At 29.4% G+C, this 26,576-nt stretch overlaps 1 long non-coding RNA gene across 1 annotated transcript; it reads left to right on the top strand.

The window, feature by feature from the left end:
* The first annotated feature begins 2,587 nt into the window (after window positions 1-2,587).
* On the top strand, window positions 2,588-26,221 carry LOC134239075 (uncharacterized). Its single transcript, XR_009986144.1, has 11 exons — window positions 2,588-3,447; window positions 17,707-17,936; window positions 19,563-19,675; window positions 20,792-20,955; window positions 21,128-21,203; window positions 21,345-21,414; window positions 21,456-21,546; window positions 21,944-22,013; window positions 25,438-25,528; window positions 25,645-25,714; window positions 26,120-26,221. It is a non-coding gene; the product is annotated as an uncharacterized LOC134239075 (long non-coding RNA).
* The last annotated feature ends 355 nt before the right edge of the window (window positions 26,222-26,576 follow it).

Here is a 26,576-nt window from a genome sequence, read left to right as displayed (position 1 = left end):
ATCATATTTTTATTTATCAAAATTGTTTTGATCTTTAAAAGTTGTATTTGAAATTAAAATTACATGTTTGGCCAGACAGAGCACTTCATATATGTCGTGATAATGAAATTTCATTGTTTCGATCAGAATGATTAAATTTGATTTTCAAGGGTTTAGATTTGTTGCTGTGAAGTATTTTATCAATATTTATAGGTAGTAATGCCATTATAAGGAATATATAATGAATAATGACAAATTTTAATATCTATTCTTGCAAATGTATTTATAATTTTTATACACCCATGAACACCGTAGCGTCTTTTATGAAGGCAAATGAAATATATAAATGTTATATTGGAGCAACATATTTGACAGATAAACTTTATTGATTATACATAAATCCAAAAAAAAAATTTAAAAGCTTAACTAAAGGGTTTTGGTATATTTTAAAATTTACATGTAATTTACCGAGCACTTCGGATAAAATTGCAGTCGACGTAAAACAACAAGATTATAAATAATATAAGCTTTCTTTTGTTTCAAATCAGACCTGAAAATTTTATTTCAATATGATTTATCCTAAAAAAATGGATTTTTTTACAGTGTGAGAGTTTGGTAGTCGCTGCATCTAAATATCGTCATATAGTAGATACGCGCCATCATACATTCAAAAGTTTCCCGATTAAAAAAATATTTGAGATTGTCGATCACGTTCACAAACTTCTGTTCTTTAAGAATTCTTGATACTCATCGTACACTCACTTAAAAAAAATTCTTTGAACAGTATCATAGGACAGAGTGTTTATATCCCTTTACATAATGAAGGTATGTACGTACATGTCTTACTGTCCTAGCTGCTAATCATTCACTGACCCAGCACCACCCTAACAAAAAAATACTATAGTTAACTATAGTTAACTTTAGTTTACTATAGTTAACTACAGTGATAACTTTGACACTTTGAAAACTTTGATTTACTATAGTGAAAACTTTGACACTTTGAAAAACTTTGACGAAAACTTTGACACTTTGAAAAACTTTGGCGAAAACTTTGACACTTTGAAAAACTTTGGCGAAAACTTTGAAACTTTGAAAAACTTTGGCGAAAACTATGAAACTTTGAAAAACTTTGGCGAAAACTTTGACACTTTGAAAAACTTTGACGAAAACTTTGATACTTTGAAAAACTTTGGCGAAAACTTTGACACTTTGAAAAACTTTGGCGAAAACTTTGATACTTTGAAAAACTTTGACAAAAACTTTGACACTTTGAAAAACTTTGGCGAAAACTTTGACACTTTGAAAAACTTTGGCGAAAACTTTGATACTTTGAAAAACTTTGGCGAAAACTTTGACACTTTGAAAAACTTTGGCGAAAACTTTGATACTTTGAAAAACTTTGGCGAAAACTTTGACACTTTGAAAAACTTTATCGAAAACTTTGATACTTCAAAAAACTTAATCGAAATTTTGGATACTTCGAAAAACTTTATCGAAAACTTGGATACTTCGAAAAACTTTATCGAAAACTTGGATGCTCTTAAACTTTGAAAAACTTTATCGAAAACTTTGACACTTTGAAAAACTTTATCGAAAACTTTGATACTTCAAAAAACTTTATCGAAATTTTGGATACTTTGAAAAACTTTATCGAAAACTTGGATATTTGGAAATACTTTATCGAAAACTTGGATGCTTTTAAAACTTTGAAAAACTTTATCGAAAACTTTGACACTTTGAAAAACTTTATCGAAAACTTTGATACTTCAAAAAACTTTATCGAAATTTTGGATACTTCGAAAAACTTTATCGAAAACTTGGATACTTCGAAATACTTTATTGTAAACTTGGATGCTTTAAAGTTTTGAAAAAGTTTATCGAAAACTTTGACCCTTTGAAAAACATTATTGAAGTCTCTGATACTTTGTAAAACTTAATCAAATACTTGGATACTTTGAAAAACTTTATCGAAAACTTTGACACTTTGAAAAACTTTATCAAAAACTTGAAAAACTTTATCGAAACCCTGAAAAATTTAAAAAACGTTATCGAAAACTGGGAATGCTTTGAAAAACTCCATCGAAAACTTTGAAACTTTGAAAAACTTTGGCAAAAACTTTGACACCTTGAAAAACTTTATCGAAAACTTTGATACTTTGAAAAACTTTGGCGAAAACTTCGACACTTTGAAAAACTTTGATGAAAACTTTGACACTTTGAAAAACTTTGGTGAAAACTTTGACACTTTGAAAAACTTTGGTGAAAACTTTGACACTTTGAAAAACTTTGACAAAAACTTTGACACTTTGAAAAACTTTGGCGAAAACTTTGACACTTTGAAAAACTTTGACGAAAACTTTGAAACTTTGAAAAACTTTGGCGAAAACTTTGATACATTGAAAAACTTTGACGAAAACTTTGACACTTTGAAAAACTTTGGCGAAAACTTTGACACTTTGAAAAACTTTGGCGAAAACTTTGAAACTTTGAAAAACTTTGGCGAAAACTTTGACACTTTGATTTACTATAGTTAACTATAGTAAACTATAGTTAACTATAGTTAACTATAGTTAACTATAGTATTTTTTTGTTAGGGCATCCCCAAAATTACTAATTCCCTTTATGCACAAGTTTCTGAAATTAAATACTGTGAGTCTGATTAATCAACGTAACTTTCTCTACTTTTTCCCATTTTAAAGTTAAAATACAAAATGCATTACACTGTTGCGGTGTACTTTCCCCATTTGGATACTTTCCTTGTTCATAGCATCAGAGTAAAACACATAGTTTAAAATCAAAATAACAATAACGTCATTTAATTTACAACTGGTTATTATAATTATTATTATAAAATGATGTTGTCTTTTTTAAAAAGATTTATTAAGCAAATAGTTGTTGTGCTGAATACATTTGTATAGGAGCATATTTTGGTATATTTTTTTGATAATAGGAATATGATATAAAAGAAAATGACACTGAGGTATTACTTTTGGATCAATCCTCGTACATATTCAAATTTTATTGACATTTTTATGAAAAAATTTTGTGGGCATTTTCAACTACTTAAATGCTGATTTTATGAACCCGAGGATCGGACTGCAATATGAATATTTCTGAAATATGTGATTACATTTTTCTTATTCTTAATTCTCTACCCTTTTGAAAGATGACACTACCCTTCATTTTATCGAACTTGAATTCCTTACACTTAAGGGTCCTCCAGACACGTGTATCTTCCAACTGACTATATAAGATTTTTTATTTATTATGCTTAGAATTTTCACATATGCATACATCAAAAGCAGTAGTACAAGTACAGTTCTTAGATTATTAAAGATAACATATTCAAAAAGTGTACTTTAACCTTAACACATAAAAAACAACGCTATATCACCAGGAAGTTAACGATGGATGATTACTCGCTGATTTAGATTAAAACAACAGTTGTAAAAGATTCTTTTGTGAAATGTAAGTAAAGAACATGCTTTATTCTACATGTTCATCGATTTCGAAGTTTTGATAAGTTAAACGAGAAGTTAAATTCTGTATGTATTCTTTTTTCTTTATTCAATTCATCGACATCACCATATTCGTATACAGTCAAAATAAGAAATCAAATAGAATATATCAGAACATTTATAATAACATAATGGTTATAGCATGCTATATAATTTTGCATATTTCTTATTTATAGTCCCTGGATTTGTTTTTTCTGTAAAAACATTTATCTATGTAGTAATATAAATGTTTTGTAGTATTATAATTAGATGGGTAATCAATTTCTCTAATGGGATCGGTACCCTAGTTTTATTTATTATCAAAAATATTACAATATTGAAATCGAATATTGTCATACACAGGGTAGTAAAGTTCAATTGTTTTTTTTTTTAAATTTCAACCAATAAATTGCAAGCATAACATAACCGGGATTATAGGTTTTCAATATCTTCCTGATTCAATGAATAAAGTGAATGTGCACTGATTCTAAATTTTGTAAGCTGTGATCTTTTTGGCTTTTTCAAGGAAACTAAGTAATACTGTAATTAAAAATCAGTACAGTTTAAAATTTAACTATCGAAATAAAGTTTTCCTGCCTAAGAAAATGAGATTCCTCTCAATTTTTCAAATAAATCTCGAATCCTTGTTAAAAATATTTAAAGATGTCAAGTTTTATTTTTGTTGAAGATTGAAAATCTTGCTTTGCCATGAAGTATAACTTTTTTCAAAGCTAACTCTTTCTCCTCTTTGAAAGCTAATATTAAAAGTGCATTATTATATGCAGTTAACATGTTTTCATAAAAATGAATGGTAAAGTGAATAGGAACCTTGTTTAGCAGTGACTAATAACTTCGATACTTTTATTTATACACCTAGAATACCCTAATCCGGGTTATTTCGCGATGATCTAATTTTCGCATTTTTGCGACCATTTTTAATTCGCAAAATATGAAACACGCTGAAATTATGTCAGCTATAATGTGACATAAAACATTACCATTTTAAACAAAAAAAAATCTTCAATCGTAAAAAATAACTTAGGCAAAATGAAAACTGTACTAATCTACCTCTTTTTCGCAAAATCTCCAACACAAAAAAACCCGGATATACGGTATCTTTGAAATGTGATTTCGAATTTTGAAGTGGAAAACATTCTGGAGATTTAATAACTATAACTCTAATATTAAATTTGTATATTTGTATATACCAGGTAAGAAGCATCGTAAATTTTGTTTAGCTTTGCGCATACGTTTGTTCAAAATGATATAACTTCTACCTAAATTTTAATATTATAATTTACAGAAATTGAAAGAGGGCACACATGTAAAATGCACATTCAGCAATTACTAAGATTTAAGTGAACAGGGATAACTAGATTAAATAGGTTTTCATACACACCATAGCTTCTAAAGCTTTTTTAAAAAAGAAAATCTTATACACCCACCTTTCAACCAAATAAAGGTATTAAATGTACAGAATTTCTAAGAAACAAATCCCTTTGAAGAGACAAATCCACGAAGTTTGAACCAGTGTACTTAATACACGCACAAAGAAAAAAACCTTTACATAATTTTATATATGAAAAGATGTATTTTTGGTAATTAATTTTGTGATAAACAATCATAGAAGTTTTTGTTTTGAATTGAATAGAGGTTCCGCGAGGATAAAGAGTAAGAGTATTTTACCTAAAATATAAACATTTCAAAAACATTTATTTTTGAGTTTAACTAAATATTTTTTAAATTAAGATTTTAACTTTATTTATTTTTCTTGAATAGCAGATATATTGAATAGTAAATAGAGTTCAAGAAATGAAAAAAAAATATTGGCATATTGGCATATATGCAACCCCTTATATAAAATTGAATCTGTACATCATAGGCCCCTATATGTGCACTGCAATTCTTGAGACATGCTAATTCTAATTCAAGAATTAACTGAATTGATATTAAAATAACTGGGCATTGAATCGAATGGTTTTTAAAATATATGGTACATGAGGACAACGAAAATATTTACAACATGTAAATTCAGATTAGGTTTAAGTATATGATATACATGTATACATAATGTACAAACATTGATTCAATATGTCATTTAGATCAGAAAGTAACGAAGTGGCTATTTTAGTATATAAAATACTATTTACGCCTTATAATACACTCTCCTACATAAAACTCTACAGTAGACTCTCTATACAAAGAAAAGCAACAATGAATTGACTTCCTTCGTTATATTCCATCATTAATTGTTTCTGTCATTTCTTGAAATATGGATTTTGTAAACAAGAAAACAATACAAACCGATGTTCATATAAGAAAGGTTACATGTATAAACGGTGCCTACAATTTTTGTTTCTCTCCGACTTACATCTAATATACATACAAAGAAAAACCCTTACATTTTGATATTGGCTGTGACATTAGATGCTGTATGAATCATTTTCTTGTACGTACTCAAATATCGAAAGATACGTGTATGTTTGTGTTACATGTTTAAAACACCCACAGAACTTTAGACTACTCAAATGGTTTTATGTTAAAACTTTACTGGCAGACCAAGGCAACATAGAAGCTCTGTTTCCAAAATTCATAACAGAAGACATGTTAAGTGTATAAACAATTACCAAAGAATTTGGCTGGGAGATATACCAGAATCATGGAAAGCTTGACCAGAAATGCAGTTCAATAAATGATTACAAAACAGTGGTCTCCCAGCCACAATATTGTTACAACATACAGATGTGATAATGCGGTAAAATACAACATCAAACTTTATTGGAAACAAAAGTAGTGCATAAAAAGCGCCTCCGGAAACACATGTAAAAATAATGTGGTTAATAAAAAAAAATGTGGGGGATGGAGTGGAGGTGGTGGTTGACTTTTGTCCAAAAAAATTTCGCGGCAGCACTCCGAGTAAACAGAGAAGTATATAAATAGGATGCCGTGCGCGGAAATCTGATTGATTGAAACAGCTAAGGCCTTGACAAAATTTATGGAGAATTAACTGCAACATTTTCTTTTCTTACCATTTACCTTTTGTCGTTATATAATGATTTAAAATTGACCTCTTGTATGCTGATTATATTTGTTAATTTGTGCAAAATAATTTCCTGATATATTTTTGTTACATTTTAATTCTTATCAACATCTATATTTAAGTCAAGTTTTACAATTTAGCAAGAAACAGATCTATTAGTTCATCAGAAAATTGAAACATCCTTAAAGATGTGCTTTTTATATCTACCAATTATTTCATCTTAGTGATATATCTGCTTTTAAATATAATTTCTTTTTACTTACAATAGAATGATAACTTTTCGGTGTTAAATTTCACGACCTTTCTGTTTGGGTTTATAAACATGTATGACTGCATCACTCTAGAGGACTACTCTCAAGAACCACTGCGTTATCAATGAAACACGTGTGAATACATGTACATTGCTCATAATGAGTGATCCTTTTTTTGCCTAAAAAGCCACTAGATAGAATGGTGCAATATCAATTATATATAAAGTAAAATATTAAATTAGAAATTAAATAATATTTAAGTTAATTTAAGTGCATTTGCGGGATTTTGTTTTGTATGTTTGTTAAGGTTGTCTTAAAGAAATTTATAAAGAATTATTATAATGATAAAGATCAGCAAGTGTCTATATCTTTTCATATATATAAAAGGTAAAGTGGATAAAAACCTAGTTTAGCATTGACTTCTTAATTTGATGCTTTTCTATATGCACCTAGAATATCTTTGAGAATGTCATTATGAATTTTCTCAAATAGAAAATCTTCTGAGGATTTGATATCTCAAGATCTTATATATCAAATTTATTTTTATATAACAGATTTTTCTTGTTTATGACACACATTTAAGAAAAAAAGCACCGTAAATTATTTTTAGCTTTGCGCACAAATTTGCTCAGAATGATATAAGTTCTATCTAAATTTTAATATTATAATTTACAGATTTGAAAGAGTGCACAAATGAAAAATGCACATACAGCAATTACTCAGAATTAAGTGAACAGGGATAACTAGATTGAAAAGGTTTTTAAAACACACCAAAGCTTCTAATTCTTTTGAAAAAAAATCTTAAACGCCCACCTTTGCACCAAATAAAGGTATTAGATGTACAGAATTTCTAAGAAACAAATCTCTTTGAAGAGACAAATTCACGAAGTTGGAACCAGTGTACTTTATACATGCACAAAGAAAAAAAGTTACAAAATTTTATATATGATATAAGATGTATTTTTGGTAATTGATTTTATGATAAACAATTATAGAGTTTTTGTTTTTGGGTTAAATAGAGGTTCTGCAAAGATAAAGAGTAAAAGTCTTTTATCTGAAAATATTAACTGGTCCAGAAACATTTATTTTTGAGTAAATAAATATTGTTTAAAAATAAGATTTTACCTTTTTTATTTTTCTTTGATTGCAGAGATTACGAATAGCAAATAGAGTTTACGAAAGGAAAGAAATCTATTTGCACACATATGCAACTCCTTATACTAAATTGAATCTGTGTAAATCTTAGGCCACTATATGCGCACTATAAGTCTTGAGGATAATATCGAATGGATTTTTTTTAACTTATAGTTCAAGTGTTAGTTCATTTATCCACTCAAAACCACTTAAAATATATGATACATGAGGAAAACGAAAAATATTTACTTACAACATACAAATTCAGGGAAGAGGTTTAAGTACCGCGGTATATGATATATTATACATAATATGCAAACAATAATTTGGAGAGACACAATGATATGTAATTTAAATCACTAAAGAAATGGCTATTTTAGTATATAAGATGCAATTTACATCTTGTAATACACTTTCATACATAAAACTCTACATTAGACTATCTATACAAAGAAAAGCAACAATAAATTGATTTCCCTCATTAAATTTAATAATTATTTGTTTCTGTTATTTCTTGAAAGATAGATTAAAACTATATATTTTGTAAATTGGAAAAATTAAAAACCGATGTTCACAAAACGATGTTCACGATGTTACAAAAAAGGTAATATGTATAACAGGTGCCTACAATTTTTATTTCTCAATGAAGTACATCTAATACAGCGGAACTTGGTTATAACGAAGTCGCTGGAACCTATGAAGATACCTCGCTATATCCGCGAGGTATATTCGTTATAACTGTATAAGAAATTCATTAAATTTGTATAGCTGGGGATCCAAGACGACTTTGCTATATCCGTAAATTCGCAATATCGGCGTTCGTACTAAATAAGTTTTACTGTATACATAAAAAGAAAAAAATTACATTTTGATAGTGGCTGTGACATTAGATGCTTCATCTAATAAACTCAAGAATCGAAAGATGCGTTTATGTTTGTGTGTTTAAAACACCCACAGAACTTAAGACTACTCATGTCCATTTATTTCTCTCAGAACATATTTCATAATATCTTTATCATATCTTCGAGTGTGGATTTCATAAATAGGAATAATTAATGACAATTTTTGTAGTGAGAGAATTAACTTCAAATTTTTTTTTACCATTTTCCTTTTGTCGTTGTATAATAATTTAGAATTGACCTCTTGAGTGCTGATTATATTTATTTATTTGTGCAAAATAATTTTCTGAAATATTTTTGTAACATTATGATTCTTCTCAGCATCTATATGTAAGTCAAGTTTTATTTAAATAGTTAATTACTCAGTAAATTAGCAGGAAACAGAAAATTGAAATATCCTTAAAGATGTGCATTATATATCTACCGATTATTTCATCTTAGTGAAATTTTTGCTTTTAGATATTTTTTTTTTACTTACAATAGAATGACTCTTCCACGACGATCTGACGATAAATTCCACGACCTTTCTGTTTGGGCTTTTTAAAGACGTCCATGTATGACTACGTCACTCTAGTGGGCTACAGTGTTACTGAGTGTAATTACGGCTGTCAAGGAACAAGTTAAGAGATACTCTGCGTTATCTATTCATTCTTTATCCTGTGTAATACTTTTTTTGCTTTGAAAGCCACTACATATTATATGTTACGATAACTATTATATATACAAAGTGAAATATTGAGAAATTAAACGATGTTTTAGAAAATTAAAGAACATTTGCGTGATTCCGATTTAGATGTTTATTTTGGTTCTCTTAAGAAATTGATAAAACTTTCACTATAAATGTTTAACAGCTTTCATGTTTAACAGCTTTCCAAGACCCTTTTTTATTTCTTAAACGTTTTTATTAAAAGGAAGTTTAAATGTTATTATAAAAAACAATTTTAAAAACTTTTTAGGATGAGTTTTTGAACGAATTGTTTTAACTGATGATAAAGCATTTGTGTATTTCTAAATTAAAATAAATGCGGTAAAATATAACAAGAGGCCAATGGGCCACAACGCTCACCTGAGAAGCTTTGGCCACTCCGTTCTTTACCAGATTTCCCCCTTGTAATACATATTGTGACCCCACCCTACCCCAATGATCATAATTTAAACAATTTGAATTCTACACTACCCCAGTATGCTTCCACATAAGTTTCAGTTTTTCTGGCCCAGTTGTTCTTGAGAAGAAGATTTTCAAAGATTTTTTCTATATATTTCTATGTAAAACATTGATTCCACATTTTGGCCCCGCCCAACCCCGGGGGTCATGATTTGAACAATTTAGAATCTACACTATCCCAGGATGCTTCCACATAAGTTTCAGCTTTTCTGACCCAGTAGTTCTTGAGAAGGAGATTTTCAAAGATTTATTCTGTATATTTCTATGTAAAACTTGGATTCCCTATTGTGGCCCCACCCAACCCCTGGGGGTCATGATCTGAACAATTAAGAATCTACATTAAAACAGCATGCTTCCAAATAAGTTTCAGCTTTTCTGGCTCAGTGGTCTTGAGAAAAAGATTTTCAGATTTTTCCTATATATTTCTATGTAAAACATTGATTCCCCATTGTGGCCCCGCCCTACCCCCGGGGGTCATGATTTGTACAATTTAGAATCTACACTACCCCAGAATGCTTCAACATAAGCTTCAGCTTTACTGGCCCAGTGGTTCTTGAGAAGAAGATTTTTAAATATTTTTCCTATATATTTCTATGTAAAACTTTGATTCCCAAATGTGGCCCCGCCCATTTCCCGGGGGTCATGATTTGCACAATTAGAATCTACACTATCCTAAGATGCTTCCACATAAGTTTCAGCTTTTCTGGCCCAGTGGTTCTTGAAAGGAAGATTTTCAAAGATTTTTCCCTTATATTTCTATGTTAAACTTTGATTCCCCATTGTGGCCCCACCCTACCCCCGGGGGTCATGATATGAACAATTTAGAATCTACACTACCCCAGGATGCTTCAAAATAGGTTTCAGCTTTTCTGGACCAGTGGTTCTTGAGAAGAAGATTTTCAAAGATTTTTCCTTTATATTTCTATGTAAAACTTTGATTCTCCATTGTGGCCCCGCCCTACCCCTGGGGTCATGATTTGAACAATTTAGAATTTACACTACCCCAGGATGCTTCCACATAAGTTTCAGCTTTACTGGCCCAGTGGTTCTTGAGAAGAAGATTTTTTAATGACCCAACCCTATTTTTGTCTTTTCTTGATTATCTCCCCTTGCGAGGGGATATGTCCCTTAATTTTAACAATTTAAAATTCCCTTTACCCAAGAATGCTTTGAACCAAGTTTGGTCAAAATTGGCCCAGTGGTTCTTAAGAAGAAGTCGAAAATGTTAAAAGTTTACAAACGGACAGACAGACAGACAGACAGACGACGGACAAAATGTGATCAGAAAAGCTCACTTGAGCCTTCGGCTCAGGTGAGCTAAAAAGTAATTTATCAATTGCATGCTAATCTACATGCATTCACTGAATACGACAGAATACAGAGGTGATATATTTCAACCCTGTAATTAGTATCTCAATACATTATATGCTAGGTCCCGTGGGGATCCGGGTTAGTATAGGTCCTCAGTACCCCCTTGCTTGTCGTAAAAGGCGACTAAATGGGGCGGTCCTTCGGATGAGACCGTATAAACCGAGGCCCCGTGTCACAGCAGGTGTGGCACGATAAAGATCCCTCCCTGCTCAAAGGCCGTAAGTGCCGAGTATAGGCCTAAATTTGCAGCCCTTCACCGGCAATGGTGACGTCTCCATATCAGTGAAATATTCTGGAGAGGGACGTTAAACAGTATACAATCAATCAATCATTATATGCTAGTATCTTTATTTATATAAGAAACAATTTTATTATCTTTCAATGTTGTACATTTTGAAAGTTTTATTTTACATGACACACACTTTGTTCGTGAGGAACTCATGCTAAAGCCGCACGAATTGTCCCTGTGGTATATTCGATTCAAACATCAAATTCATGCATATAATATTATTATTTGAAATTGTTAATGCATTAACAAAGCATTACCTATTGAAATCATATGGTATGTTCAGCAAAGTGGCACAGATATGATTTTATCCCCTCCCCTTTTTACCAAAACATACTTTTTAACGGTGTCCTTTACTACTGAGTATCGATTTTTTATGTTCAATGATTTGATAACAAAAAAGGATCTTTTTAAAGTGAACGAGAGAAAGAAGAAGGTATGGTGTTAGCTTTGTTGTGCCCTAAAAATGTAATGACATCAAAAAAGTTTTGAAACTGGTTTAAATATTAGTTAAATAAATGACTCTGATAAATCAGGAAAGAATATGGTATTAATGTTTACCATTCTGTAAATATGACGTCATTAATGTGAAGCATTTCTCTATTTTCAACAGAAAAAGCCTCAAAATGGCACATTTCAATGGTGATTTTCCTTTAGAAAACAGTGTCCACAGCCGTCGCCCACATTAATTGTTTGATATTTTGTGCAAAATTCAATGACAAATCACACATCTCAAGATCTTTGTGGGCGATGCCTGTGAACAATGCTATCTGAAAGAAAATTCCATTAAAAATTTGTGTCTTCTGCAACTTTTTAAGAAAATACGGGAAAATGCACATGTTTATGACATCATAATTAGCATTTAAAAACACATGTGAGAAAAATGACTTGTATGATTTTTCTGCATTGAACTTCAATCATTTAAAAAGCATGAGTTTTCAACTTTTACACCAGTTTCATTTTTTAGAAAATCACAGAGCAAAATTTGTATGGAAACCATACCTTCTTCTTTTCAAAAATTTGCTAAATTTTGTTGTAAGAGGGACTGCCCATCTCTATTAGGAAACTCTACACTAAATAATTAAATAATAATTAAATAAATGCTTAACAAGCTATTCAAATGTTCATGTGGCGTGAGCATATTCCATTGGTATTAAATGTATTAGTGCGTTGCGTTGCCTTAAAACAAATAAAAATTATCTGGCATTATTTGTGTTGAAAATGATATTACCGAGTACAACTGATGATATTACTGTAAACTTTGTTGTTTTATCTAAAAAAAATAAGATGAAGGAAAATATTTACTATTAATCACCATACATCTCGTATTTGTCAGTTAAACGTTCATCGTTGTTTCCTGAATAGATTTTGATATATTTTTAAAAACTCTGAATCTCAAACAGACATCTTGAATAAGAAAATAAATATATATATATATATATATATATCTACAATAATAAAATCACTTACTTTAAGTCACAAATTGAGTCTCATATAATAATTCCTCAATTTAAACATCTGGTCCCTTGGATACATAATAAGATGTGTACTCTTCAATATAATGACCTACTTAGCGCCGAGTTGGCAGTATCTCTACAGATCATCAAGTGTCATATTCTGTTTTATTTTATGATCGAAATTCTTTACAAATATATACTTAATGTTTTAATGGTTAAAACATGTGATTGTTGTTTATAGGTAAAGTAAAATATCTTAAAAATGAAAATAAAGTAAAATATTTATATGTTGCTTTTCTTAAAATTCTGTGGCTGTTTACATAAGTACACTATCTGCTGTATAATGCTAGCGAATATTGCTGTTAAGGTAGGATTCTTCTCGCACAAAGCTGTATTTATTGTATTCAAAAATTAATGAAATTTTTACAGAATCAAAAAGACAACATCACCAAGTGGTGGTATGAGTTAGATGAGTTTTGACCGTTTTATATTAGCGTCAAGATCAGGTCATTACCTTTTCCCTGGACATAAAAATAAAAAATTACTGCATCCAATCATGCGATACAATGATTTAATGTTTTTCTTTTTGCATAAAAATATATTACCATATAGAGTCTATAAGATGATAATACCAAATTGATACAAATTGTTAAACAAAAATGGATTTTGTGTAATCAGAATTTTCTCTATTTTCTCTTAAATTTTCGGGTTATATTTGTTATTTTTGTATGTGTATATTTGAATATTTTTTTTTTGCATTTGATAAAGAAGACAAAATGATACAAAAACAAAAAAGTTTTGACCGTTTAATTAGAGAGAAAAAGCACTTTTTATCGATTTTTGGCTCATATCTATACTTAGATCGGAAGTTTTCAAAGCTTACATAATTGTAGATTGTTTGGAAAATCATATTTATTAATATATTTCAAAACTTTAGTCTCTTATAAATTTAACTTACATTTGAAAAGTTCTTGGAGTCTTTGATTGTTTAAAATTTTTAACTAAATTCATTGTTCTACAATAATTGTGAGAATCAGAAAAAAGATACCATTCCGCCAAAAATATAGTACCTGCTAGATTTCAAACTCAGTTTACCGTATCTATTTAAATTTGTGCAATTCTGATGAGAAAAGAAAAATATGACCTTTTAAATCTTTTAAATCTAAATATATGAGATATTAACAAATACATGTATACTTAGAATATTTCATCTAGTTAGAAACCAGAGAAGAATCATACCTTAAATCAAATATCACCTTTAAAATATATTAATATGCAAATCTTTGCATTAAAAATACAGATACTTTATTTTATTTTTTTAAAGACTTAGTCTAACTTGTATAAAGTCGATGCTTTTATCTCCGATTTGTTTTTATTTTGTTTTTCAATAATTAATTTATTCTTTCTGTTCTATTCTATCTGTTTGTGTCCCTTGAAAATAATAATCTCCTCAAATTGCTATTTATTTTTTATTTGTGTATTGCACGGGCGCTATCCGTAAAGTCCGTGGACAACATTGATAATTACTGACAAACATTGATAATATATATGAAATTATTATTTTCATTTAATTGGTGTTTCATTTTATATATATTCAAGTTTTCAACAAATACAAAGCACAGATAGTTATATATTTTTATCAGATTAAAAAAAACACACTCATACCGAGAGCACTTAAATGAAAATCCATGACCTTATCCCACGTCAAAAGCATAATACGAGTACATGTAACTTTTCTTAATAGAGTCACCGTTTAACTCAATACATTTCTTATATCGCTTTAACCAGTCATAAAAATGCACGAAATGCTAAGGTTTCATACGTATAATAATATTTAACAACACTTGTCTCATATCCTGTAATCATACAACCGCGTAAAAACAGTTTTATTAACGGAAGTATGGTAAAGTCACGTTACTAAATTTACTTTTTACAGCACTGCAATCTCGGAATGATGGTTTTCCTTCACGCATATCATCCTGTAAACTGTTCCTTCCGTCCAAAAATATTATATGCCGCTTAAATACTAATGTACGGCTTCTTTTACTATGTTTTCCAGATTGTTTACAAAATGTATTGGTCTCTGCAGGTGTTTATCCGATGTCTACGCAGAATTTTATCACTGCTCACTCCCACCTATTCCGAAAATGTCCCTTTTTTAATAATTCCAACTGTCTTAATATGTTCTTAACTTTGATTGCTCAGCCATTTTACAACTTTGAACGTTCATAATTTGCAGGTTTGACGTGATAATTTCTGCCAACCTTATAATGTAAAAGTCATCCAGATTTCCGCAGAATTTTATAAAATACAATTGAAATTTATAAAGTGATAGATAATTTTTAAATAAAATTTTGCAGTGCTCCGGGTCTCCATTCCAAGTCTAATTATGAAGACAAAATCATTATTGAACATTTGAAATTGAATAAGATTTTTACATTTTACAATTCACATTAAGTAAACGATTAGAAATATGCTAACAATAAATATCAATGACTCAACTTTTATTTAATGCTAAAGCTTGTCCAAGAACTTTACGGACAACTCTCGTACACGTGTCTTTCGTTTATTTTGAATTTTAGGACATTTTTGGAAAAAAATTACATAAATTATCGTTGAAGATGAAAGGGTGAAAAACATATCAATCCTTTAAATAGCTTCACGGTAACGAGATATACCCTTAATTCATGTGTAAGAAATGAATTTTGTTCAATGCAGGAAAGCTGAGTTTTATTGATATGCATGAAGTAAAAAGAATTTTTTTCTTAAGCAACTTTTCTGTAAATGTTTCTGTTCTTTTTTTCATGTAAGAGTACCACAAAAAGAAATATGTTTTTTTATCATCTGCCCCTCCTTTGAAGACAGAATTGAATGTATAGTAGGGTTTATAGCTGTACAACATATAAAAATGCATGTTAGAGAGCTTCTGAGTTATAATGACCCAGTTACACACACTATTTACTTAAAAGATTTTCCTTATATTCTCTTTCTTACTTTGTACCTGAGATACAAGATATTAGATGTTTTTGTACGCTAAATACTTCTCAGATTTAAACCGTATTTAATTTTTTTCATTCATTAAAAATAAGTCCCAATACCAAATGACTTGCATTTGGTAACTTGTATAAGAGAGTCTACTAATAACCATGTTTATGCATTCATCTGTTCAAATTTATTCTAGTCAATAAAATTTTTATATTTTTATTTGAGGTTGAGGGCTTCCTATTTTCATTTTCTACCCTTATTAAATACAGTTACTGATGAAGCATTTGAGCAACTGATTAAAACGTGTCTATTAGCAATATTGTTTGTAAAAATCTTCTTTCTAAATGTCCTTCCTGCACACAACAGATGATTAATTTTTAAAATCTAATGCTTGATGTTGACTTTATCAATAATTGAATAATTATTTTTTTTTCTCCTGCTTTAAATCAGGGTGAAAAATAATCATTTAATAAATGTCTTTTTCTGGTTTCTGTATAAAGAAGTTGAAGTACAATTGGAATGGAATAACAAATGTGAAAGTATTTGTTCTCAGGGCAATTAGTACTAATGTTAAAATAAAATTAAACGAAACAAAAGGATGGCATACATCAAAATGTAGATACGTGTATAGTGTACTAAAATTTGTAAATCTTCATGAAAAATTTGTAAAGAGAGTTATTTTTTCTGTGATGTTAGAAATAATTAAGAATAAATATTGGTTTTCGTCCTCTTGATATACTGATAAAGGAATGCGTCTCACTACATCGCTCACATTACTTACATATCTTTTTAATACTGATATCATTTTTGAATACTCAGTTCACCATATGACTAGAAATTCCCAATTGTATCCATTGTCAAATTCTTTAAATGCATCAAACGTTTTTCACAGTTGCATTTTTAAACACAGACTTGGTAACTCTTTTCGGAAATGCATTGATATCAAAGAAATGTATGCACTAAAGAATACACTCTTTTCTCATCTAAAAAAGGAGCATGCTACTTTGTTTTTTTCTGAGGCGCGACTTGTTATATGCATTAAGTGACAATTATATAGAATACAAAGTAATCTAAAAGCAAATAATAGATTTTGCATAGGTTAAGCAGTCTATGCACGTGCAAAAATTACATAAAGATTCCACTTTCTTTAAAATAAAAAAAACCCAGTTATTGAACATTTTTATGAGTAGTTTATTAGAAACTGTTCGTTGTAAGAACAGTAATTCCCTTAAAAAGAAAAAGGAGAAAAAATTTCAGAACAAAAGATAATGTCTATACAGTTTAACTCTTTCAGCTGCTTGAATTAATATTTGAAAATTAAAATTGTTTGAAGTTAATTATTTGCATAAATATTTTCCCTCTATTTATAATTCATTTGTTTAACAAGAACAACTGTTTAACTGTGACAATTTAAATGTGTAATTTACATGAGAGGGCGTAATAAGTTTACAGAACTTGTGCCTAATCCAGAACAAAGCTATTTTTTAGTCCTTTTACAAGGAAAAAAGGTGCCCTGTAATTGCTTGAAATGTATTGTTAAAGAAGAGTTTTCAAATAAGAAATCATGCTTTTATCATAAAGAAATATAATAATAAATATGCATGTAGATCTATATATATGAATATGCCTATTAAATTTTCAGTTGAAATCAAGAGCGAAGAAGAACCAACATCAAAACTTTGAGGGAAGTCGCGATGAAAATTGAAGAACAAAAAAAAAATAAAAATAAAAACAAAGAAGCAAATAAAAGGTGGAAAGTGACTATACAGATATATCTCTTTTGTCAATAATGTGCACGCATTTTCATAGAGACTTTGAACATTTCAAGGGTCAAAATGCTTATTTTCAAAGATGATTCATAGATATATACAGGTATCTTTAAAATAATTAAAATTCATACTACCTGAAAATTGAAATAACGTGAAGTTAACTATGGACTAAGGTATTACCCTTTATTTGTTTAACATGTGTAAGTCTAAGAGGATGTTCATGCATGCGTATTTTTTGAGTGCAATGTTTACAGGACGGCACTATGTACCGTCAAAAGACGACAAAACCATGTTTGTTTAGATGAGGATATGTGTTTGTCAGTACCAAAGCAATGAGTAATAATCAAGTACAATGTTACCTGTAAATACAATATATAATATTAATATATTACGAAATGTTATTTATGGTATAAATAATGTGATGTTAAAAATATCAGATGATATAAAGATTGATCAATATATTTGCTTTAGAATTTTTTATCAATTACATGTTACTGTGATTAACTAAGGTAAATTCTTCCCGATAGTCCTGAAGAAATGGGTTGTCAAAAGTTCCACTAGTGATCTAAATAAGCCGAGAATTTTAAAGCGCTTTTCACAGCATACTTAACTCGATATGAATTTGTGATACACTTTCTGAAAATAAAATATTGCTGGATTTGCTTCAATAACGGACATGAATACCAAATTGCATTTTGAACTTTCTGATATTGATTCTTTTATATTTTATATTTTCCCTGTGTCACAAAAGAATAATATTTTGTGTGACATGTTCAAAAGATAAAGACTTTTCCCAGATGGCCAGAGTACCTGTGTAGTTTGTATTTTATTCCGACCACGTCAAGTACTGTCACCATGTCTAAAATTCTTTCTGCGTATGAGGCAACTTCTAAGTCGTTTTGTTTTTCCGACTGACAAGTCTATAGAAGAGAACATTGACATTTGTTGCTTTCTAAGATATTCAATTTAAACTGCATTTACAGTACTTAATCTTAAAAAAAAAATATTTTTTCTTGCATTGTGGAGGGAAGCAAACTTTTTTCACAATTTTCAATTCTCAGATTAATAGTTACATGCAAATACATGAAAATGTCATCAGAGAATTGCACCTTCGCACTAGTTGTTGTGTCAGTAAATACCTGAATGTACATTCAGTAAACCAAATAAAACTAAATTCTATCATCTTTTGCCAATAATTTTTCAAAGTTATTAAAAAAAATTAACCTAAACAAAGTTCTTACTGATAGATGCAATTTTTTTTTTACAGGCATAGATAACAATGGGATATTTTGACTTAAAAAGCAGGGCTTCGTTTGAATGTTTTCTAAAATGAATTTATATGTTGACTCAAAATATTGTTTTTATGTATAAATCATTTTTTTATTTCATGCAGTGATAACAAATTATCGCCCTTCCAATTGACTCGGTGAAATTTTCTTTATATTATGGTTATACATCAAATTCATTTCTGAAATAGTAGAACCACTTTACATTTCATTTTATTATCCATTTGAATCTAAAACTATCGTTGTTGATTTTTTTCAATGTTGGGAATAAAAGAAAATGTAGTAAATTTAAAATTGAGAATCATCACACCTTGAACAGACTGATGTGTACAAAAACAAATTAGAAAAGTGGTTTATTGTGTTTGAATACTCGATTTCAAATTGCATAATTGAATAAATAATTGTCTGGATACAATTTCATACTTTTTTTTATATCTTTATAGGAAGGATATAACAATAACAAAACTTGAATGCTTTGACCTAGAAGTCCTAAAAGAGGAAATGAGACTCATCCAGAAATCCATTGTGGATATATGCTATGCGGAAAAAATTCTTAGTATGATTCTTATCAGCTCTGTAGTGTTGCACCTTATGATATGGCAAAGTTGTTATTTCTTTAAACTAATGTATGTAAAGTTATAGTCTCTTTTTGAGTATTTTGAACATGATGCAATACATTCTGAGTAAGGTTTATTGTATCATAACTGTAATCTGGAGCTAATTTTAAAACCTTTTAACATTTTAATGGAAATGCTAGCAATAAAAGTTTCAAGCTATACAAATATCAAAAGAAGTACATGTCCCTTTTTATTATAAATAAAATAAAAAAGCATTTTAATTTCTGACAGAGACATTCGGATGTTATTTTGAGCTTCACTTTCTTCATATAAAACCGAGAGCGTTTTACCATAAAGAATCTTATCTTGATGGTTAAAGTGACTTTCATCGTTTTTGTTTTGATTTGTCTTGTTCAAAATATAATCCTTTTGTGGTTTAAAATCTAGATGCTTGATATACATGTGTATTTCTATTTCAATTTTTTTAAATGTGTTTATTTTTGTAAAAAAAAAAAAGGGGGGGGAGAATGGAATGTACAAAATTAGAAGAAAAAAAAATGCTGTAGAGGAATGTGTTAAGTATTCAAAAGAACTATTTTCAAACTCATTAGTTTAAAAGATTTTTTGTCTTGCAAAATGCATTAAAAATCATTGTAAACGGGAGATAATGTATAATATGTTTTTTATGTTTATTGAAACCACTTCCTAATTTTCAAGAATAACGGGGGGATCTTTTGATCTTTATGTTTATGAATTGAAATCAAATATTTTTTTAGTTATGTTCAGCATGTTTAATATTTATATACATTTGTACATAAATAAACTCTCTTTGATTACTCCTTAATTATTTAACCAATTTTATCAAATTTTATCAAAATAAAGATAAGCAAAAAGTAACTGAACCCATGAATAAATTGTTATACATGTATTCATAAATAAATTGATGAAACAGAAAATATTGTTTCATAAATAACATGATAAATGAAGAACTATGGGTAAGAAATCCCAGAATATTAAGATGAATAATATAAATATATTTATTACAATTTTTCAAAAATATTCATGTGTGTAAGTTTAAAAACTCTTTTCTCATGTTTTTCTTCTTTAATTTTCAGTTAAACGCAAAATGGTCATCTTTACCTCTGTAACCAGTACATCAAATTAACTTGGATGAATAATGAAAGGATCTGAGAATGTTGCCCTACAATATGGCAGCTAATGAGAATAAATCCTAGGCAAAATATATCATGGGAAAAGGGTCTATAAACAGATTCTGAAGGTTAATAAAAGTTAAGTTAGTTGTATCACAACTGGAACTGAATTTTGTAACTTTTTAATGAAAAAAAAACACTAGCAATAAAATTTCAGCTGTATAAATGTAAAAAGAAGTACATGAACAATTTTAATTTTATGTGAAACATTCGTATTACGAAAATCTTTTTTTTTTTCAGATGAGACATTCAGTTGAGCTGCACTTTTTTCATACAAAACACAGAGAGTTTTCACAGAGAGTCTGTCCATGATATGGTGAGTATATTTGTTTTCTATTTGTTCATTATTTGTTTTATCCTTGATTTTTTTTATATTGTAACTCTAGATATTTGATATAAATGTGTATATATTTATTTCATAAATCTCATTAATCATTACATTTACTTATTAAAAAAGGGTAAGGGTAGAACGAACAAAATCAAGAAGAAGCAGCAATACTAACAGGCATACAGTAATGTATTAAGATGTATCATTTTCAAATTCATTAGTTTAAAACATTTTTTTTAGATGAGACATTCACTTTGTTCCTTTGAGCTTCTTTGTCTTCATACAAACCAGAGATGGTTTTCCCATGCGGAGTCTGTCCATGAAGAATAGAGTGAGTATAATAGCCATTGATTTGTTTTATTCAATTTTTTTTTCATTGAATTCTTCCCCGTGGGGATCCGGGTTAGTATAGGTCCTCAGTAACCCCTTGCTTGTCGTAAAAGGCGACTAAATGGGGCGGTCCTTCGGATGAGACCGTATAAAACGAGGCCCCGTGTCACAGCAGGTGTGGCACGATAAAGATCCCTCCCTGCTCAAAGGCCGTAAGTGCCGAGCATAGGCCTAAATTTTCAGCCCTTCACCGGCAATGTGACGTCTCCATATCAGTGAAATATTCTGGAGAGGGACGTTAAACAATCAATCAATCAATCAATCAATCATTGAATTCTTATTACATTACAAATTTCTAGCATTTCTATTTCAAACATCTTTCATTTTTTAATCATAAGATTTACTACGAAAGGGCGAAGAAAATTGAATGTACAGAAGTTAGAGGAAAACAATACTGTCAGACATATTGTATGTATTAATCAAAAAGTGTTATTTTTCAAAACTAATATGTATAAATGGTTTTTTGTCTTGCAAAATGAATTTTCGTATCAAAAAGTGATTAAAGGGAGACTATATACATATATATATGTATATATATATATATATATATATATATATATATATATATATATATATATATATATATATATATATATATATATATATATATATATAATAAAATCCAAATTCAAATGATAAACTCAAACTTTTATCTAAAGCGCCTTGGAACAACAAACAGCAAAACAAAATGAGCAACAACATTTCTAATAACAGAAATATGAACCAGCAATATGAAGGGAGTAATTCTTTTTTAGGGAAGGGCCACTTTCGCAAACATCGCATGAAAAAATTCCTCTTCCAATACCTGTAGAGAAAACATCTAAAGTCGACCCCAAAATTATAAATCTATCTCAAAGGAATTTTTCTACGGATGAAATAGAACTACTCAAAAGGGGCCTAAAATTTACTCCTACGCCTAAAAAAGACGACGTAGATGTAATCAAAGACACAGAAGAATTTTGTCGGAAGCTAAGACTCCGGGAATTCTTCCAGAATTCGGATTACAATGACGAATCCTTAGTTCGAAACAAAAGTAATTTTAAACCAAAATCAAACAGGGACAAACACTTGGACGATTACATTAATTGTTTGAAAAAATCTGCATACAACAATCACAGCGATATCCGTGTGCGAGATAACATCTCAAAAATTGAGAGAACAGCACTGAAAAATATTACTGGTGACGATACTATTATCATAAAAGAGGCTGACAAAGGAGGAACTATTATTATTATGGACAAAGAACACTACAAAGATATGGTCCTAGAACAACTAGATGATATAAACTTTTACAAGGAACTACCTTCGAATGAAGACAAGAAGACGATGTCTACAATGAAAAAATATACTTCAAAATTTTCCGATAATTTAACCAAAAAGGAGATAGATTTTCTTCTCAATTTTGAAGTAAAAACTAGTAACTTTTACGGATTACCGAAAATTCATAAATCTAAACAAATTCAAAACGGAATACAGGAAATGAGTGAACCTTATATTAAATTGCCACGTCCAACAGACTTAAAACTACGCCCTATTGTAGCTGGTCCTTCTTGTCCAACACAGAGACTTAGCAATTTGCTAGATATTATACTAAAACCTTTCTGCAAATTAGTACCCAGTTTTATTCGGGACGACATGGATTTTCTCAACCATATTCCAGAAAGTGTTGAAGAAAATACGAAATTAGTGAGTTTTGATGTTACTAGTTTATATACAAATATTCCCCACAATTTAGGACTAGAAGCCATCTCCTTTTGGATTGACAAGCACCCAGATGTAATCCAGCCGAGATTTTCAAAAGAATTTATCCTCGAAGGACTTAAAATAGTTTTGCAAAATAGTCATTTCTTTTTTGATGACAAGTACTATCTACAAACAAAAGGGACAGCAATGGGGACGAAAGTCGCCCCTACCTACGCAACTCTCGTTCTAGGTTTTCTGGAGGAAAAACTTTTTTCGGAATGCAAAACATTTTTTGGAGAGGATTTTGGTACATACATTGAAAGAAACTGGAAACGTTATTTAGATGACTGTTTTATTTTTTGGACAAAATCTCTACAAGATCTACAACAGTTTAACAGCATTCTAAATCGGCTCCATGAAAGTATGCATTTTACAATGGAAATCAGTGAAAACAAATTGCCATTTTTAAACATTCTTATTATAAAAGAGGGAAGAAAAATCATAACGGATCTCTATTACAAGAGCACAGACTCCCATCAATATTTGATTTTCAACTCATGCCATCCCTCCCATACTAAACGAAACATCCCATTCAATATGGCCAGGCGAATTTGTACTATTGTTATTGATGAGGATCGCAGAAATACAAGACTGTGTGAACTAAGAATTTTTCTTTCTAGACAAAAATATCCATCAAAATTAATTGAGGCTGCTATACAAAAGGCAAAGGAAATACCCATTAACGAATTACGTACTATTAGACATCACGAAGAGGAGAACAACGAAAAGATCCCTTTTGTTCTAACCCACAACCCAAGAAATCACAACATCTTTAAAACTGCCAAACAATTTTTCCCTATTATTCAACAATCAGAAACATTAAGGGACCTTATTAAACCACAGGATATACTACACAGCAGGCGTCAACCTCCCAATTTGAAAAAGATTCTTACCACTGCCAAATTTACATCGAACCCCGAGAAACCGATGGTTTCTAAGTGCGAGGATCCACGATGCGGAACCTGTCAAGTTTTAAAAACCGGACAAACCATTATTTTTAAAAATGGAATGAAGTTTGACGTTAAATCTTCTATGACGTGTAAATCTAAAAACCTTATATACTGTATGACGTGTCCTACATGTGAGGAAAATTATATAGGACAAACCGGAACCAAATTAGCCGACCGTGTTCGCGTGCACAAACAACAGATTAAGGATCCGACCATACGAAACACGCCATGTAGTGAACACTTTGATTCTTGTGGCAAAGGACATTTTTATATATTTCCTTTTTACAAAATAAACGAGGAAAATGAACAATTACGGAAAGCCAAAGAACAATATTTTATAAATCTGTTTAAACCAAAATTGAACTGTTAAAAGGAATTTATATCAAATTATTTTATTATGTACATTTTATATAAAATGTCTCCATTATTGTACATTTATAATAGGCGCTTAACTTTGATCAGATGAACAGTAAAACTTTATCTGTGCGCTTCATTTAACTGTGATTACTATTACGTCACAGTCATTATGTTTAACGTTGCCTACATAACGTCACGAGAATGACGTCATAATGTAACTTGTTTACAATTTCAAATCTACTGATGAGCCCGCATGGGGCGAAAGCGCTTTAGATAAAAGTTTGAGTTTATCATTTGAATTTGGATTTTATTTTATCCCTATACCAAGGAAAAATAATTTTTTGAATATATATATATATATACATACATAGTTTCATTTACTCAAACCTCTATAAGTTAGTCAGGAATATCACAAAGTTCTACTAGTTTATAAATTAAAATCAAATGTCCATCTAATCATGGGCAGCATGTTTAATTATTCACAAAACTTCTTTGATAACTATTTCTGTAATCAATCTAAATGAATTCAAGAATGATACAATGATAAGAAATCCAATAATATTAAAAAAAAATAAATATAATTTTTAAAAATCATATCTATGTATAAAAGTTTGATAACTCTTTTCTAATCTGTTTCTTCACTTTAGATTTTTTTTATTGAAACTCAAAGCAATGAATACCAGCATCAAGTGTGATGGAAAACTTTGCAATAAAGGAAACTTCCATATAAAATGACGGAAAGTATAAATAAAAAATATTATAAAATTACATTTTTTTCCCAGATGAGACATTCACTTTGTTCCTTTGAGCTTCTTTGTCTTCATACAAACCAGAGATGGTTTTCCCATCCAGAGTCTGTCCATGAAGAATAGAGTGAGTATAATAGCCATTGATTTGTTTTATTCAATTTTTTTTTTCATTGATTTTTTTTTATATTATAAATTTCTAGCATTTCTATTTCAAAAATCTTTCATTTTTTTATTCATAAGATTTACTACGAAAGGGCGAAGAAAATTGAATGTACAGAAGTTAGAGGAAAACAATACTGTCAGACATATTGTATGTATTAATTAAAAATTGTTATTTTTCAAAACTAATAAGCATAAACGATTTTTTGTCTTGCAAAATGAATTTTCGTATCAAAAAGTGGTTAAAGGGAGATAATATATATATTTCGTTTCATTTGCTCAAACCACTATTAAATAGGAATATCACAAAGATCTACTAGTTTATAAATTAAAATCAAATGTCCATCTAATCATGGTCATCATGTTTAATTATTCACAAAACTTTTTTGATAACTATTTATTTTTCTAATCAATCTAAATAAATTCATGAATAAATCAATGATAAGAAATCCAAAAACATTAAAATAAAAAATATGATATTTAAAAATCATATTTATGTGTATAAGTTTGATAACTCTTTTCTAATTTTTATTCTTCATCTTTGTTGTTTTTTTAGTGAAACTCAAAGCAAAGAATACCAGCATCAAGTGTGATGGAAAACTTTGCAATAAAGGAAATTTCCATATAAAATGCTGAAAAGTAATAACATCCATTTATTACATCCATTTATCATGTTCTTCTGGCATTTTTTAAAGAGTTTATGTGAAGAGAACATGTGAGAGTTTGCTTTTTATCTTGTTGCATTGTGAAGTACTAATATGAATTTATTTTGAGATATATGCATATCAAAAAACAAACGATTTTATCTTAAGGTTAATTTGATTAACAATTGAAATTAAACAGACAATAGGGGAAATATCATACTAAAGAAAAACTCTTACTTTTGTAATTATACTGTATGTAGCTTATATACAACGGGATATATTTGCAACAAAACGAATGGAGAAAATAAATAAATATATCTTGTTTTCATTTTCAAGACATTTTAAATTTATTCAAAAATTCCTCTTGTA

This window comes from Saccostrea cucullata, unplaced genomic scaffold (genome assembly GCF_032062105.1).
Source record: "Saccostrea cucullata isolate Sc308-1 unplaced genomic scaffold, CSIRO_AGI_Scuc_v1 ctg2206, whole genome shotgun sequence".
Classification (NCBI taxonomy): domain Eukaryota; kingdom Metazoa; phylum Mollusca; class Bivalvia; order Ostreida; family Ostreidae; genus Saccostrea; species Saccostrea cuccullata.
This window is presented reverse-complemented; position numbering and strand designations above follow the sequence as displayed.